This window comes from Marmota monax, unplaced genomic scaffold (genome assembly GCF_021218885.2).
Source record: "Marmota monax isolate L192 unplaced genomic scaffold, Marmota_monax_Labrador192_F-V1.1 WCK01_AAM20220418_F8-fsc00144, whole genome shotgun sequence".
Classification (NCBI taxonomy): domain Eukaryota; kingdom Metazoa; phylum Chordata; class Mammalia; order Rodentia; family Sciuridae; genus Marmota; species Marmota monax.
In genome coordinates, this window is record NW_026694618.1 from 2,575,600 (window position 1) to 2,590,614 (window position 15,015).

Genomic DNA, 15,015 nt, shown 5'->3' on the forward strand with positions numbered 1-15,015 from the left:
TAAACTCAAAAGCAATATAATTAATTTCAAAGTATTCTTGTATTCTAAAGTGAGTGGCTAGACTACTCATATAGGTCATGCTTGGAAAGTCTAAAGCTATTTGGGCTGGTATAGGCAATCATCTGTCTCTTCTGGAAAAGGAATCAATGCTGATGAGGCCAAGGGAATTTCTTTTAGAGAAAGTTTTTCTTCCTACTATCTCAAGTCACTGGTCAGGGCCCATGAAGGGAGGAAGAATTGATGTTCTGTTCAAGCCCAGGATAATTATATGTAGAAGGTGACAGCTGGCAATTGCATATTTAGTGGCTACAGGAGCTTAGATGTTTCCCACTGACAGCAAAATAAAGAGGGAAATTTCTAGTATGTCCAGTGGGCCTGTGGGGTGAAACTATCCTGGAGTCATTTCAAAAGACTTTGCCCAGGGGACTTTCTGCCAAGATGAACCTCAGGCAAAAGAAGATGGAGTGTACTATCGAAGGTAGAAACTGAGGAGAATTCATTACTGGCCAGTCTAGAGAAGTCACAGTTGGAAGGCTGCAATGGGGGTTTGTCTGAGGAATCTATATTAGCACCCAAGCAGAGAAAGAATCAGCACTGGGGAATATGCCACACCCAGAGGGCCCTGATGTCTGAGTACATCCAGACCATTCTAGAGACTTCCCCCATTCTCTGTTTTTCTTCTCAGTTACATTCCACACCTAGAGAATCTTGAGGCAGTCTAGAGGGCAAGGGAGACATTGGAAGGGGAAAGGTAAAGGGGAGAGGGAGAAGCCTCTTACAGAGTCATAGAGCTACCACATGGCAGTAACCCATGCCTCTAACCCTAGCTACTCCAAGGCAGAGGCAGGACGATCACAAGTTCAAGGCCAGAATGGACAACTTAGCAAAAGGCTGTCTCAAAATAAAAACATTTTTAAAAGGGTTAGGGATGCAGGTCAGTGGTAGAGAGCTTGCTTAGTAAGCACAAGGCCCTGGGTTCAATCCCAGCAAAACCCACTACACACACACACACACACACACACACAATACAAGCTGAAGCCCAGCATGTCCTCTTCATTGGTAGGCTTTCCAGTCCAAAGGGAGCTCAAAATTTAAAGTGAATGAAAGTTTTAGGTTATATATATTGAAACTAGACTGAGCAGCCTTCAGAAGGAACTGCTGCCCCTAGAGGGGACATTATTTTTATACCTTTTTTGCAGGTGTTTTTTGAGGTGGCTAATGGATAGCCTCAAAGCTTGAAACTTCTTTGATTTACATAATTTTCAAGAGTTGCAATTTTTTCAACATATATTGATTACCTAAGATATTGAATACACTGTTTAAAATATTTTCCTGTAACCTTTGCCAATCATAATTAAGTTTTTACATTTTCACCTCAATCACTAGGTGCTAGACTACGCAACTAGACTACATGTCTCCTGATCTATTATTAACTTTTAATTTTAGAGCATACCTATAATTATTTCATTAACCTTTAACTTGAAAGAATACCTGTGATTATTGGTAAGCTTTCTTACTTCTAATCTCAGGTCCCAGTAAAACACACGAATTGGTGGGAATATACTTTATATACAACCAAAGATATGAAAAATTGTGCTCTACATGTGTGATAAGAATTGTAATACATTCCACTGTCATATATAAATAAAAATTAATTAAAAAAAAGAGTCTGCCATGGAAATTTTTGAATCCTTGAACACACTGCTACAGTTGCAATCTAAGAATGGTAAAGCCACTGTCATCATTGCAGCCACTGACTGTGACACTTGTGAAGCTAGATGCTGGATTTTGAAGTGCTCTTATAGAAAAACCTAATGCCTCCATAACCCTAATTGCCAGTAGCAACAAACATCAGAGCAGGCAGGTGGCCCTAGCCTCATTGCTGCCTTTCAAGTCCCTTTTAATAATAATTAAAGTGCTAGCTATGAAGGAGTCAGAAAAATCTAATTTTGAGCTTTTCAGCCTCTATAGTTCAGGAAGAGACCTTATAAAGTGGTTGAAATCTCCCATGATGATGATTTCATGCATATAAAATGACATATTATGCCAATGGCCCCAGTCTCTACCCAAAGGACTAAATACTGGATTCATCTGGGCTTTTTAAAACAATCAAATTTATCGAGGTAAAATTTGCATGTGATAGAATGTATTTACAGATATTGTACACCTATTTTAGTGCACAATTTAATTCATTTTGACAGATAATGTAAATGTATCACCACCATAATCCAGATATAAAATCACCAGGCACAGTGGTGTACATGTATAATCCCAACCACTTGGGAAGCAGAGGCAGGGGGATCACTTGAGCCCAGCCTGGGCAACACAGTAAGTTCCCATATCAAAACAAACAAACAAGCAAAAAGCTATATAACATCTTTCATCATTCCAAAAATGTCCTTTGTAACCCTTTGTAGGCATTTCCCTCACCTCAAGAAACCATATCTGCTTTCTATCTGCTTTCACTACAGACTTGTTTTTCCTGTTCTAGAATTTCAACTGTTTCAATATCTTCTAGAAGTTTTTTTTTTTTTTTTCTTTGCTAAGAATGCAGTATGGCATAGTGGAATAAGTTGGGAGGGTCAAACAAAGTTTGAGTTGAATCCCAGCCATACTATCTACTAACTTTGACCTTGCACAAGTTGAATGTGCTGAAACTAGATTTCTTATCTCTACAGTAGTAGTTCAAAACAAAGCCAAAAACATACATGGAGAGTGGAAATAATCTATGAAAACACAAAATTGCACCCCATGAATTGTATCTATCCTTATTCTAGACGATGGCCTAACATTTTTGGTTTATGCTAGCTTTCTCGTCAAATTCATTAATCTATTGTGCTTCTGTAGAGACTTTTACTGCTGGTTCTCACTTGTGACTATCTTATCAGTGATTAGAAGCTATTCTCTGGAGTATAATTGCTTAGGTTCACTTCTGGATTTTACCACTTGCTGTGTGACCTCATGCTAATTCTGAATCTTTTGATTCTGTTTTCTCTTCCTGTGAAATGGCAATAATAATAATAATGCCTAGGATAGTTCTGGGAATTAAATGAGATAAAAGCATTACCATGGCTAATGCTCAATAGAAGTTAGCTATTCTTAATATCATCATTATTTCACATTGACACTTCCCTATGATTTCTCAGAGTTGATTCTGTCTCTATACCTTCCCCAAGCTCTTTTATAGCTAACTGCATTTTCCTAATTTTGTTCCTAGGAACTTCTCCCTTCTACAAAATACATTTGTACCCTCTCATTTGGAACTTATCTCACACTTCACTGAACCATAGAACATGTGAGATCCAAAAAAATGGTTCACTCAAACCCTTCATTTCACAGATGGCATGATAGAGATCCAGGAAGGATAAATTACTTTCTCAAGGTCACATCTTTAGAACATAGACTGAGTCAGAACTGGGTCTGCTAACTATCAGTCCTATATCTATGATATGATTTAAAGTGTTTAACAGAGTCCCTGCACATTATTGACTTACTGTAGGAATTCTTAAAGTATATGGTGTTTACTTTATTTTAGACCTAAGTCTAAGAACTCTGTTTGCCATAATGCATAAGCTCTTTTTGTTCTCCACAGTTAAGGAAATTACACTCAACTCTGTCAAAATATAATCATAAAACTTATCAGGAAAATAATCTGAAAATAAGTCATGATGTTCCACAACAGGATATGGATGTGCTTCAAAGCAAAATATTCTGTATAGATTTTACATGGTGGGTATAAATTCCTGGTCTGTTCTTTTCCGTAACTAGCCATAAACTTAAGAAAGCCTGCTATGTAATTACAAAGTAAATACTTTTCATCACCAAATAAGTCTTTAAATACTCTATAAAGAAATTTCAGAGATACCTTTAGCCCAAGAAGATAAAAAGCCTTTATACTACACCCATGAAAGGAAAGCACAGCTGGATAAAAAGTAAAATGCAGACAAACCAGTGTTATATTTGTTTGCAAGGTAGGAATTTTACAGCTTCTCTAGGGCTGAGGATCTAAAAGTGTTATTGCTGACAGTTATGTTTATGTCCACATGCCATTTTGGACTTTGAATGGGGAAATGAATGGGGAAAGTCGGAGTAAATGCCTTGGGAAGGATGAGGGAAAGAGGAAAAATGTGAGAAAGTTAGGGATACCTCCTTTTATGAAAGGTGAAGAACAATCTACTCTCTCACAACTTTTAAAGCCCTATGTGTGTCAGAGGTTCCCAAGACTAACCACAGGTCTAGTAATTTGATGGAAGGATTTGTAGAACCAGCATATATTTGGACCATGGTTAAGATTTACTATCTTGCCAAGACATAAGCCAAATCAGAAAAGGGAATGGGAGCACAGGATGAAGTCAGGAGGAAACCAGGCACAAGCTTCCCAGCGTACTCTCACAGGGGAGAGTTTAATTCTCTCAACAATAGCTTGTGGCTGTACAGATATAGTGCTGTCTACTGGGGTAGCTCATTAGAGACCTGCTGCCCAAAGTTTTAAATCAAGGATTGGCCAAATAGGAATCCTCTGCCTATCACATACCAAAATTCCAGACTTCCAATAGGAAAGGAGGTGTTCAGCATGAACCCTGTTGTTTGCACAGTCTAGACATAGTAAGCTACACTTTTGTTCAGGCAAAGTTTTATAATAGTCTCAGATACTTTTTGCCAGCCAAGTTCCAAGGTGCCAGTTAACAGCTGGCCTTGCAAGCAGGCCTCTCTAAGGACATTCCCTGCCAGGATGTTAACACTTTTCTGCAATATTATTTTCTTTATTCCAGCATGAAAGACACATAGATGACAACTCTCATAATCCTGTCTGAGATAACTAATTTGTAGCATTGACAGGTTGATTAGCTTGTCTAAAGCTGTATCTAGTTAGTTAGGATAGTTCAATTAGGCTATAGATCTAGGGAATCAGTTCTGGCTGTTGGGTTTCTTTGTACTTCTCCACTTTGTGGTTGTCATAATGGGGCCACCAGAACTTCTTCTTACATATTTGGTTCCTGGTCTGAGGTGGCTGAAACAATTGGGCCTAATCCTATGCCTGTGCAGGTTCACCAGATGGATGTCTTAGCCTTCCTTAGAGCTGGGTGGGCTCAGATACTTGCTACATGATGATAGCTGGCTTTCCCCACAGGAAGCATTCTAAGAGACCCAGCAGAATCACTGGACCATCACTCTGTCACATTCTATTAGTTAAACAAATCACTAAGACCAATCCAGATTCAATGCAAGGGAAATTAGACTCAACAGCAGGAAGAGAAAAGGATTTGCAACGATCCTTAATATATAAAAATAATTTATCTGAATTATATCCATTTCTATTATAGTTATCTACTTTGCATGTTTTATCTCTGCTATAGGACTGCATGTTCCTTAAAGAAGGAATACAGTCTACCTCAGTTTCCAGGTCCCTGCAGTGTTCAGCACTACTTTGCTTGTAGCACACACTGAGTAATTATTGAACAACTGAATGCTATGAAATACTTCATGCCAAGAACTATACCAATGTCTTTGAATATATCATCTCATTTAATTGCTCCAACAATCTTGTGAGGGAGGCATTTTTATTATTTTTTTGTTTTTAGATGAGGAAACTGGAGCACAGTGGTCAAGTAATTTGCCTAAGCCAGGATTTGAACTCAGTTTGATTCTAAAGCACTGCTAAATCAGCACACTCTGCTGGTTTCATCATGAATTGGAATTTGCATACAGAGGAAATTCCCAAAGAATTCAAATTATGGTACTGAGCTGTGCAGAAAGTCAGAGAGGTCTTAGAAGAGTGTGTTGTTTAGTTACTTTTCTTCTTTTTATTGAATAATTAGGGAAGGAAATAGGGAGAGAGGGAAAAAGAATGGTAATCGTTTTGAAAGACATTCCAACTGGCAAAGCCATGTTATATAATCATGAGGCCTTTGTAATCTTATAAAGCTGCTTTTTAAAAAATTGTGAAGTGAATTCAGAGAACAAGATAAGGAAAATAACTAGAAATGCCATATCATGTTATGTGGGCTTTGGGTTATATTTGATCTATAGTGTACTCATTTTTTATTTTTAAATTCATAGGTGTTAAAATATGAAGTCTAAGGATAGAATTTGACTCCTAACATATCTGTCATTGGAAAACAATTAAAATTAGAAACTCTTTTCCACGAAAAAGTAAAGTCCCTACCAAGTCAGAAAGGTTATAGAAAACCCTTTCCTGTGAAAGTAGACATTTATGATTGGAATTAATTGAAAAGGAATACAAAGTATCTGAAAATACAGGGAGGAAGAGGAAGAGGTAGAAGAAAATACTCAAATTACAGAAAAAGGGGGGGGGTGTGATTAAATCATGCAAGCTATCCAGGGGACATTTTCTCTGGGATGGTAACTAGGGCATGCAGGATTATCGGATAGATTCTGCTGTAAGTAATGGAAAAGATAAGATGATAATGTCTGATACAAATTAAATTTATTTCTCACTGACATGAAAATACATCTGAAGAGAGCACTTTTGTGGATCTAAGTTGGCTCCATAGTCTTCAGAGGTCTTTCTATCCTGTTGCTCTCTATGTGAACTGACCCAAGCCATTTGGTTCCACACAACTCTTGGAGTCTTTTTGGTAGAGAAGTATTAGTAGCCTCTCCAACCTTGCTACCAGGCTGAATGGAATGCAAGCCCCAGTACAAATTCTGCTAAAATACAAACCTTTATAACAAAACATTTATTTACAGCAAGCAGAGAAATAGTTGATATGATTTATTCTTTCAATTCAATAAAGTATCAGCTCTTACTCTTCCACTTGCCAATCTCGCAAGGCATGGAAAATTCAACTGAGGCAGGCATGACCGTATTCCAAAAGTAGTAAACTGTTATCTGTGTAGTCAGCGTCAGGAAGTCCGAAATCCAAAGGCAGGACCTAGGATCATTTAGAGATTAAGTACAGGCACTATTCCTACAGGCACAGGCCACTTCCTGAATTCTGCTCTACTCGTGCAAGAATAACAAGTGTCTCCAAAATATTTTAGTCAACCTTGTATTTTAAATATAGTCAACCTTATATTGTAAGTATCTTTATTTTAACCAATGAAAGTTCCTTTAGTATTCATTATTCTAGTTAGGAGACTATTAATTCCATTAACCCTTAAAAACCCATTTCTGAAATTCACTGAGAATATTAGCAGAATCCAGTGTTGGACCACATTTAAATGACAGGAACAGAGTAGTCACTTCTAAGATATGGGTTTTCCTATTAGAACATTGATGCTACTCTTGGAGTGGAACTTTCAATTTACATTTTAGCTGACTGCACCCGGATTGTAACTTAACCTAACTAGGATGATGATGATGATGATGATGATGATGATGATGATTTATCATCTTTAAAACATGACTTGTACATATGCTTCTGCTTTGGTTCCATTGGCTGGAACTTGGTAACATGACCATATCCAGCTTCCAGTGAGTCTGGGAAATGTAGCCTATATTCTAGGAAGTCAGGTGCCCAGCTATGATAGGTTGACTATCAAGCAAAAAGAGATGAATGGATACTTTGTGATCTCTAGAAGGTTTCCTATGCGGAGCAGGGACTCATCACAGTTGCTCAATACTTTCATTTGTGATGTAGCCAATAAGCCCTACTCCACCCTCATGCTAGGAAACTTTCCAGATATGAGAAATAGTCCCATGTCTTCCCTGAAATGGGTCAGGGTTGTGGCAACTGCTCAGTAGCTTAACTTTGCATTTTAACAAGATTGCCAAATGATCCCCCTATATAGCAGTATTATTTTTGGATCTTTCTATCTCTTCCCTCAAAACATACATACCTGATTCTGTGATTGGGGCCAAATCATTTCTCCCAGAAGAGTAACTTTGACCTAGAGTACAAGGGTAATTATGTGTGAGTTCATGAACAAATGGAACATTGTAGTACAGATAATAAGTAACTTAACCTTTCATGTAGACTAGGTTTTTGGGTTTATTATTTTTTTTTTGTATCAGGAATTGAACTCAGGGTCACTTAACCACTGAGCCATGTTCTCAGCCCTATTTTGTATTTTATTTAAAGACAGGGTCTCACTGAGTTGCTTAGGATCTTGCCATTGCTGAGGCCGACTCTGAACTCTCGATCCCCCGTCTCAGCCTCCCCAGCTGTTGCTGTTAGAGGCATGCGCCACGGTGCCCGGCCCCTTAGATTAGCTTTTTATCTTATATAAAAAACAATTAATGTATTTTAGAGTATATGATAAGAAATAATCAGAGAATATGTTAAAGGTAGATCTTGAAGGATGGAATTCTGGATAATATTTTTTTCCTAAACTTAACATATTTTTCAAAATTTCTTTTATGAAGACAGACTTTTTAAAAAATGGGAAAAAATCAATATGATTACAAATTTGTTTTAACTTTATAAATCATATATGAATAAAAAATAAATCTCTAACTGGTCTGGGAAGGAACAGCAATGACACAGGATAGTTATGAATCCACCCAAGAAAAGCTTCTGCAGTTGCCAAAATAAACTGCTTATTCACAGGAAATAGGCTGTGCTTGTTTCAGAATTTACTCTTAATTGCTTACTTTTGCAATTCAAAAAATTTAATGTTATTTCCAAACTTTGTCTGAAAAGTATTTTCATATTGAAACTTGGCACAAAATTTTAATAAAATTTTCTTCTGGTAATTGAAATGATTCAATTCAACCCACAACTGTTGGACAGCAGAAGGTTACATAGCTCTGAATCTACTTTATTCACTTTGTAGGGAACAAACAAAGGAATTAAAGGACATGATGTCTGTATTTGGGAATTCATTTTGTACAACTATGGTAAAAGTAATTTATAACTCTCTTTCAAATTTATAGTTTATTTAAGTGTGTTTAAATATTTTTATAATTCTATACACTCTTTCTATAACCCATGATATAGTTGATCCATTTGATATAGAAAGAAGAAGAAACTCGAGCTTCAAAGGTCATGATGCAAACAGCAGAACTCATTTCACAATGACAACATGGAAACACATTGAAGGACACTGGGTCTTTCACCCACTGATTCTGGAAAAAAGAGGAAGAAGGACAAGAGGAAGGGAATGCAGAAAGCATTAGGTTTCCCTAATCAGTTGTTGGCAGGAACTCTTACAGGAGAGCTTGCAAAGGAAATCTTGACTCTTGCACCAAGTTTTCTATGGAAGAAATTTTAACTCTAGTAGCCGGAATTCATTAGGCACACTAAAAGCAGTCAATGATCAGTGAGGAACATTTCACATTCTGTCAGAGAACTTGTAAAAAATACCTTCTGCTAATTCTCTGATGATTTGTGTACTGATTGATGGGATGTCAATATTTATGTATAGTTTTATTAATAAAGAATTATTTCCCTTTTAAAAACAAAAACTGGGAAATTAAAATAATAAAGTTATAGCATTTATTTATTTATTGTAAAAACTGGAAACCTGTCCAATCTAGCTTAGTTAGAATGATTTATGTGATAGCCATATATAACAGAATTCTATGCACTTGAGCCTCACACAGATTAGAAAGCTATTCAGAACCGAGATAAATCCTCTCTCTCCTTCTCACTTAATCCCAGCTTCCCCCACCACATATATACCATTTTAATCTCTCTGAAGATTATTTTTCATTTGTTTAATTGTCATCTTACAAATAACTTCCTCAACCACTAAGTTGACATCACTTTTCTATTCCAATTCTCACACTTGAGCAGTAACAATTTCTATATTTTATAATTTGGATTAATTATGGAGGAAATCTGATTGTTATAATCATCTGTTCTAGTTAAGCCATACAATGAAGGTCTCTGATCAACCAATGGATTGGCTACCCATTAGGGATAGATATCTGGCTTCATCAGCCATGCATGGGAAAGGAGAGGTGGCATGTGATGTGCTAGGTGGCCAGTTCTTCTGGGCATTCCCTTCCTTCAGATAAAATCAAAGAAATACATAATCATGGTTGGCCTTGACAAACCCAAATCTATATGGTTAAGTTATAGAAAACAACACATGAAAATAATTATATCATTTTACTAAGTGGCCCTGTGAGTAGTATGATAAGAAGTACCAAGGGGTGAAAATCCAAGTGACCCGAGAAAGCTTTTGACAATATGGAATGTTGAAAAAAGCTGAAGATATCGAAATTGTCACATACGCTTAAAAAAATCTGTTAAAAAATGTTTGTTTTCCTCCAGTAATAAATTATAAATTAAAATGAACTTTAAATTGTATAAATATTTTTGGTTCAAGATGGCTAATGAAGCACATGCACAGGAAAAAATATATAAAGAGTAAAATTTAGGGGCTGCGGATGTGGCTCAAGCGGTAGCGCGCTGGCCTGGCATGCGTGCGGCCTGGGTTCGATCCTCAGCACCACATACAAACAAAGATGTTGTGTCTGCCAATAACTAAAAATAAATATTAAAAAGTTCTCTCTCTCAAAAAAAAAAAAAAAGAGAGTGGAAATGCACATCATTAAAAAAAAAGAATAAAATTTAAAATAATAAAGAAGAATGAAAGGGATAATTTGTAGGCAAGAAATTTTAATTATTTTTTGGAAGCTTGACAATGATGGAGCAAGTCAGAGAAAGCCATAGCTAAGTGGATGCCATGGAGCTGACTAAGAAGGTCCCTAGAGAGGCTCTAGACTTGACATAGCTTGTACAGTGGGAGATGGACCTCAGAAATTGGACTGAAAGGACTTGTAGACAGTCATTGTGTTTAGTCATCTTTCCATCACTGAAAAATTATTGAGATAAGCCAAAGGAGAAAAGGTTTATCCTGTCTCACAGTTTCAAGGGTTTCAGACCAGGGCTGCTTGGCCTTATTGCTTTGGGCCTGTGGTAGCATAGTACATGGTAGAGGGCCTACTTGATAGAAGAGGCATCCAGACTACAGAGAAAGAGAAGGGTCAGGGTCCCAGAATCCCTTTCAAGGGTGTGTCTGGAAGGACTTCACTTCCTTCCGCTAGGCTCTGCCTCCTGAAGGTTCCACCTCCTCCCAGTAGCACCACAGGCTGGAAGCCAGGCCTTCAATACACGGGGCTTTGGGGGATGTTCCAGATCCAAACCCTAATAGTCATTTACTCCAGGCCCCAAATTGGAGGGTTTAAATAATTTTTAAAAACTGCCTAGAAAAATATAGGGCAGATGACAAGGGAAAATACTTCCAGTGTAAATAAATACCTCTTAATTCTGTCAGTTGAGGGTTCCCAGAGTTCAAGCCGGCTCATGCCTGCGCACATTCTACTGAAGCCTGTCACTAACAAGCCCTCCTCTCATCTCCCAGAAAGTCTTTGTAAACCTTTTTTAATTTTAGCATAATTTTAGATTTACAGAAAGGTTGTAAGAAATGTACAAATATTTCTATGTACAGTAAACTCAAGTTCCTGAAATATTATCATTTTAACATAACATTTCTCTCTCTCTGTTCCATAAATAGACAGGAGATGGTGTTTTTCTTAGTGTATATCTCATCAAGAAACACATGATGGTAATCTGTTCATTATTGTCTCATTCTTTTTTGGCGGGTGGTGGGTACTTGGAATTGAACTCAGGGGTACTTGGCCACTGAGCCACATTCCCGACCCTATTTTGTATTTTATTTAAAGATGGGGTCTCATGAGTTGCTTAGCACCTCCATTTTGCAGAGGCTGGCTTGAACAGGTGATCCTCCTGCCTCAGCCTCCCAAGCCGCTGGTATTACAGGTATGCGCCACCATGCCTGGCATTATTGCCTCGTTCTTTTTTTTTTTTAATTTTTTATTTGTTTTAATTAGTTATGCATGACAGTAGAATGCATTTATGCACTTTGATATATTATACATAGATGAAATATAATTTCTCATTTTTCTAAGTGTACATGTTGCAGAATCATATTGGTCATTCAGTCTCATATATACATACAGTAATAATGTCTGTTTCATTCTACTATCTTTCCTATCCTCACATCCCCTCCCTTTCCCTCCCATCACTTCCTTCTACCTAATATAAGGTAATGAATGATATTCTTCCCTAGTGCCCGCCCCCCTTATTGTGAATTAGTATCCATTATTAGAGAAAACATTTGGCCTTTGGTTTTGTGGGACTGGCTTATTTTGCTTAGCATGATATTCTCCAACTCCAACCATTTACTGGCAAATGTCATACTTTTACTCTTCTTTAAAGCTGAGTAATATTCCGTTGAGTATATATACCACATTTTCTTTATCCATTCATCTATTGAGGGACACCTGGGTTGGTTTCACAGTCTAGCTATTGTGAACTGAGCTGCTATAAACATTGATGTGGCTGAGTCACTATAGTATGATGATGTTAAGTCCTTTGGGTATAAACCATATTGTCTCATTCTTAATGTGAGCAACAACCAAGGATCACAAATTATCAGATGAAAATCTTCAATATGAGAAGGAATACTCTTTTCACATAAAAAAAAAAAAACAGTATAACAGAAGAATTATACTTCAAAATAGGAGAGATTTTCCAATTGGTGACTTCTAAGATTTGGGAAGTTAATTATCACGTACATAACCAAGAAACATTATGCTATAAAAAGAAATACTCTTAGAAAATAAAATAATAATTACATAAATAAAAGATAAGGTTTCAAAGATGAAATCAACAACTTCACCTAGAAATATAACATGGCGGGGAGGATAATAGATGAAAGACATCTATTGTCTAAGGTAGACAAGATAAAAGTTTCTCATTTGATAAAATTAAAAGGAATTTCAAGGTATGAGATGACTTTCCATTTCTGCCATTTAACAAAAAGATTTCTACTTACATAGCCACCTGGTGGTCCAAGATGGCTATTGGAACTGGAGTCATAGTATCTAGATTCAAGCCAGAAAAAAAAAATCAAGTCAGAAAGAGAAGTGGGGGGAAAGAAAGGCCTCTAAAGCTTGGCAACTAGTTTTAAGCAGCTTTCCAAGCTTACACCTCATTCACTGAGGGAAGTATCCTTTATCTACACAGCAATATGACCAGATAAAAGGTCAGATTGTCTTACTAAGGCAGGGATTATTGCTATTCAGTTAGGCCAACGGCAGATTCTGCCATGTGGTTTAATATGCAACATAATTTCTTGAGCAGAAAGGAGATATAAATCATTAAATTAAAAAATGTCTAATAAATACCTATCAGGATACATGTTACATATATAGTCATAACAATATGAAATTTTAGCAATCTAGTTAAAAAGATAGTATAAATACAAAAAATGTTTAGCAAATATTTTAAAAGATGCTCAACTTATTTTTTTAAAAAACCAGATGACTATCAGTGAAAACAAAGATGAAATATTTTTCAGGATTTCAAGAGGTTTTGAGAGTTTTTCCTCATCAGCTGTTGGTATTAAGTATTAATGAATTCAATTTTGGAGGATGAAATTTTGGCAGCATTTATCAAAATATAAATATATTAATGTCTATTGATGTTGTATCAAATGATCACAAATTCAGCAGCTTTTAATGCTGTTAATAATATTAAAAGACACACAATAAATTTATTAAGTTCTATAGGTTAGAAGTCTGCTACTGGCCTTACCAGATTAAAATCAAAATACTATCAGGTCTGTGCATGCTCTATGATTTGTTTGTAGGATCTAGGATTTCTAGGCTGTAGAATCTATTTCCTGTTTAATGGCTACTGATTTAGAAGTCCACCTGCATTCTGGGGTTCATGGTCCCCTCCTCTGTCTTCAAGGCCAGCAGTGGTGGCTCGAGTTCCATACATGTTTCAATCTCCTGTTTCATTTCTGACCCAGTCAGCAAAGGTCCTCCTCTTTCAAGGGCTCATGTAATTAATTATGTGTGTGCACCCAGATAATCTGAGATAATCTCCTTATCTCAAGGTCATCAACCCAACCCTAATCATCTCTGTCAAATCCCTTTTGTTCTATAAAATAAAAAAATTCATCAATCCTGAGGATTAAGTCATGGACATCTCTGAAGGGGAGCATTATTTTTCCTCCCACAGTAAGAAACACATTCCTTTTTACCCAGCAGTAACCACAGAAACAGCTCATATACCTTAAAACCTGATGAGAGGGAGGGAGGGAGGGAGGGAGGGAAATAAAAGTCTACTATCATCAAGCTTCTTATCTGTATCATGAGCTACTAAGAAAAATATGAAGCAAGACTTTCAAAATTCTGAAGAAAATAATTTTAAATCCAGACTGCTATGCTTAGCCAATCTTTCAATAGATGGGGAAATGCATTTCAAATACTTAAGGATTAGAAATTTTATCTCTAATATCCCTTTCTTAAAAAGTTTCTTGAAGGAGGGTTTTAGCAATTAAAGAGAGTAATCTAAGAATGAGAATTGTGTATGTTGGCGCTGAGGTGAAAATAGTCACTGGAACCCAGTATAGCAGGGACCATAAAGCCCCCAAGTGTGAGGCAGCAGCCTAAAGCTTTAGAAATCAGCCTAAAACCAGCCCACATTGCAGCAGGACTAAGGATTCCACATGGAAAATGTTGGGGGAGACTGGGATGGATTGGATTGATTTATCATTGACAGCTTGAAAACCTGAGGATGTAATAAGGGTACAAAATACATGGAAGGTCATGTCCTGTTTTAAGCCATTAGTGAAATACAGAGACAACAACAGAAAAAAAATAGAAAAAGAAAAACACCCCACAAACCCACAGACTTTTTTGAACTCGTGCAAGGAATTGTGTCTTTTTCCTAATTTCAGTTGTGGCACTAAAACTAAAGAAAAACATCTCCCACAAATTCGATCAAAGTTGAATGTGTTTGTATGTAATGACTTTATGTGGGAAAATATCTTAAATAATGTGTACTATGATGTTAACAGGGATTATAGTTAGAGATGGGATTTTGAGTGATATTTATTTATCTGTATTTTCTTAAGTTTTAAAGAGCAATCATATACTTGTTAACATGCAATATAGATAGTGTCATTGACATTTTAAATAGTATAATGAAAATTATGACATTATTTTGAGGGGCAGGACTGATGCTAATGGTGATGAAAATTATAGAAGGCCGAGTTCTGTTTCCC

General features: G+C 36.6%; 1 protein-coding gene across 4 annotated transcripts in view; it reads left to right on the plus strand.

Annotated features, from left to right (window-relative positions):
• Positions 1 to 15,015, plus strand: part of Asns (asparagine synthetase (glutamine-hydrolyzing)) — a 157,514-nt gene that overhangs the window by 47,995 nt on the left and 94,504 nt on the right. The gene's annotated exons all lie outside the window — the stretch shown is intronic.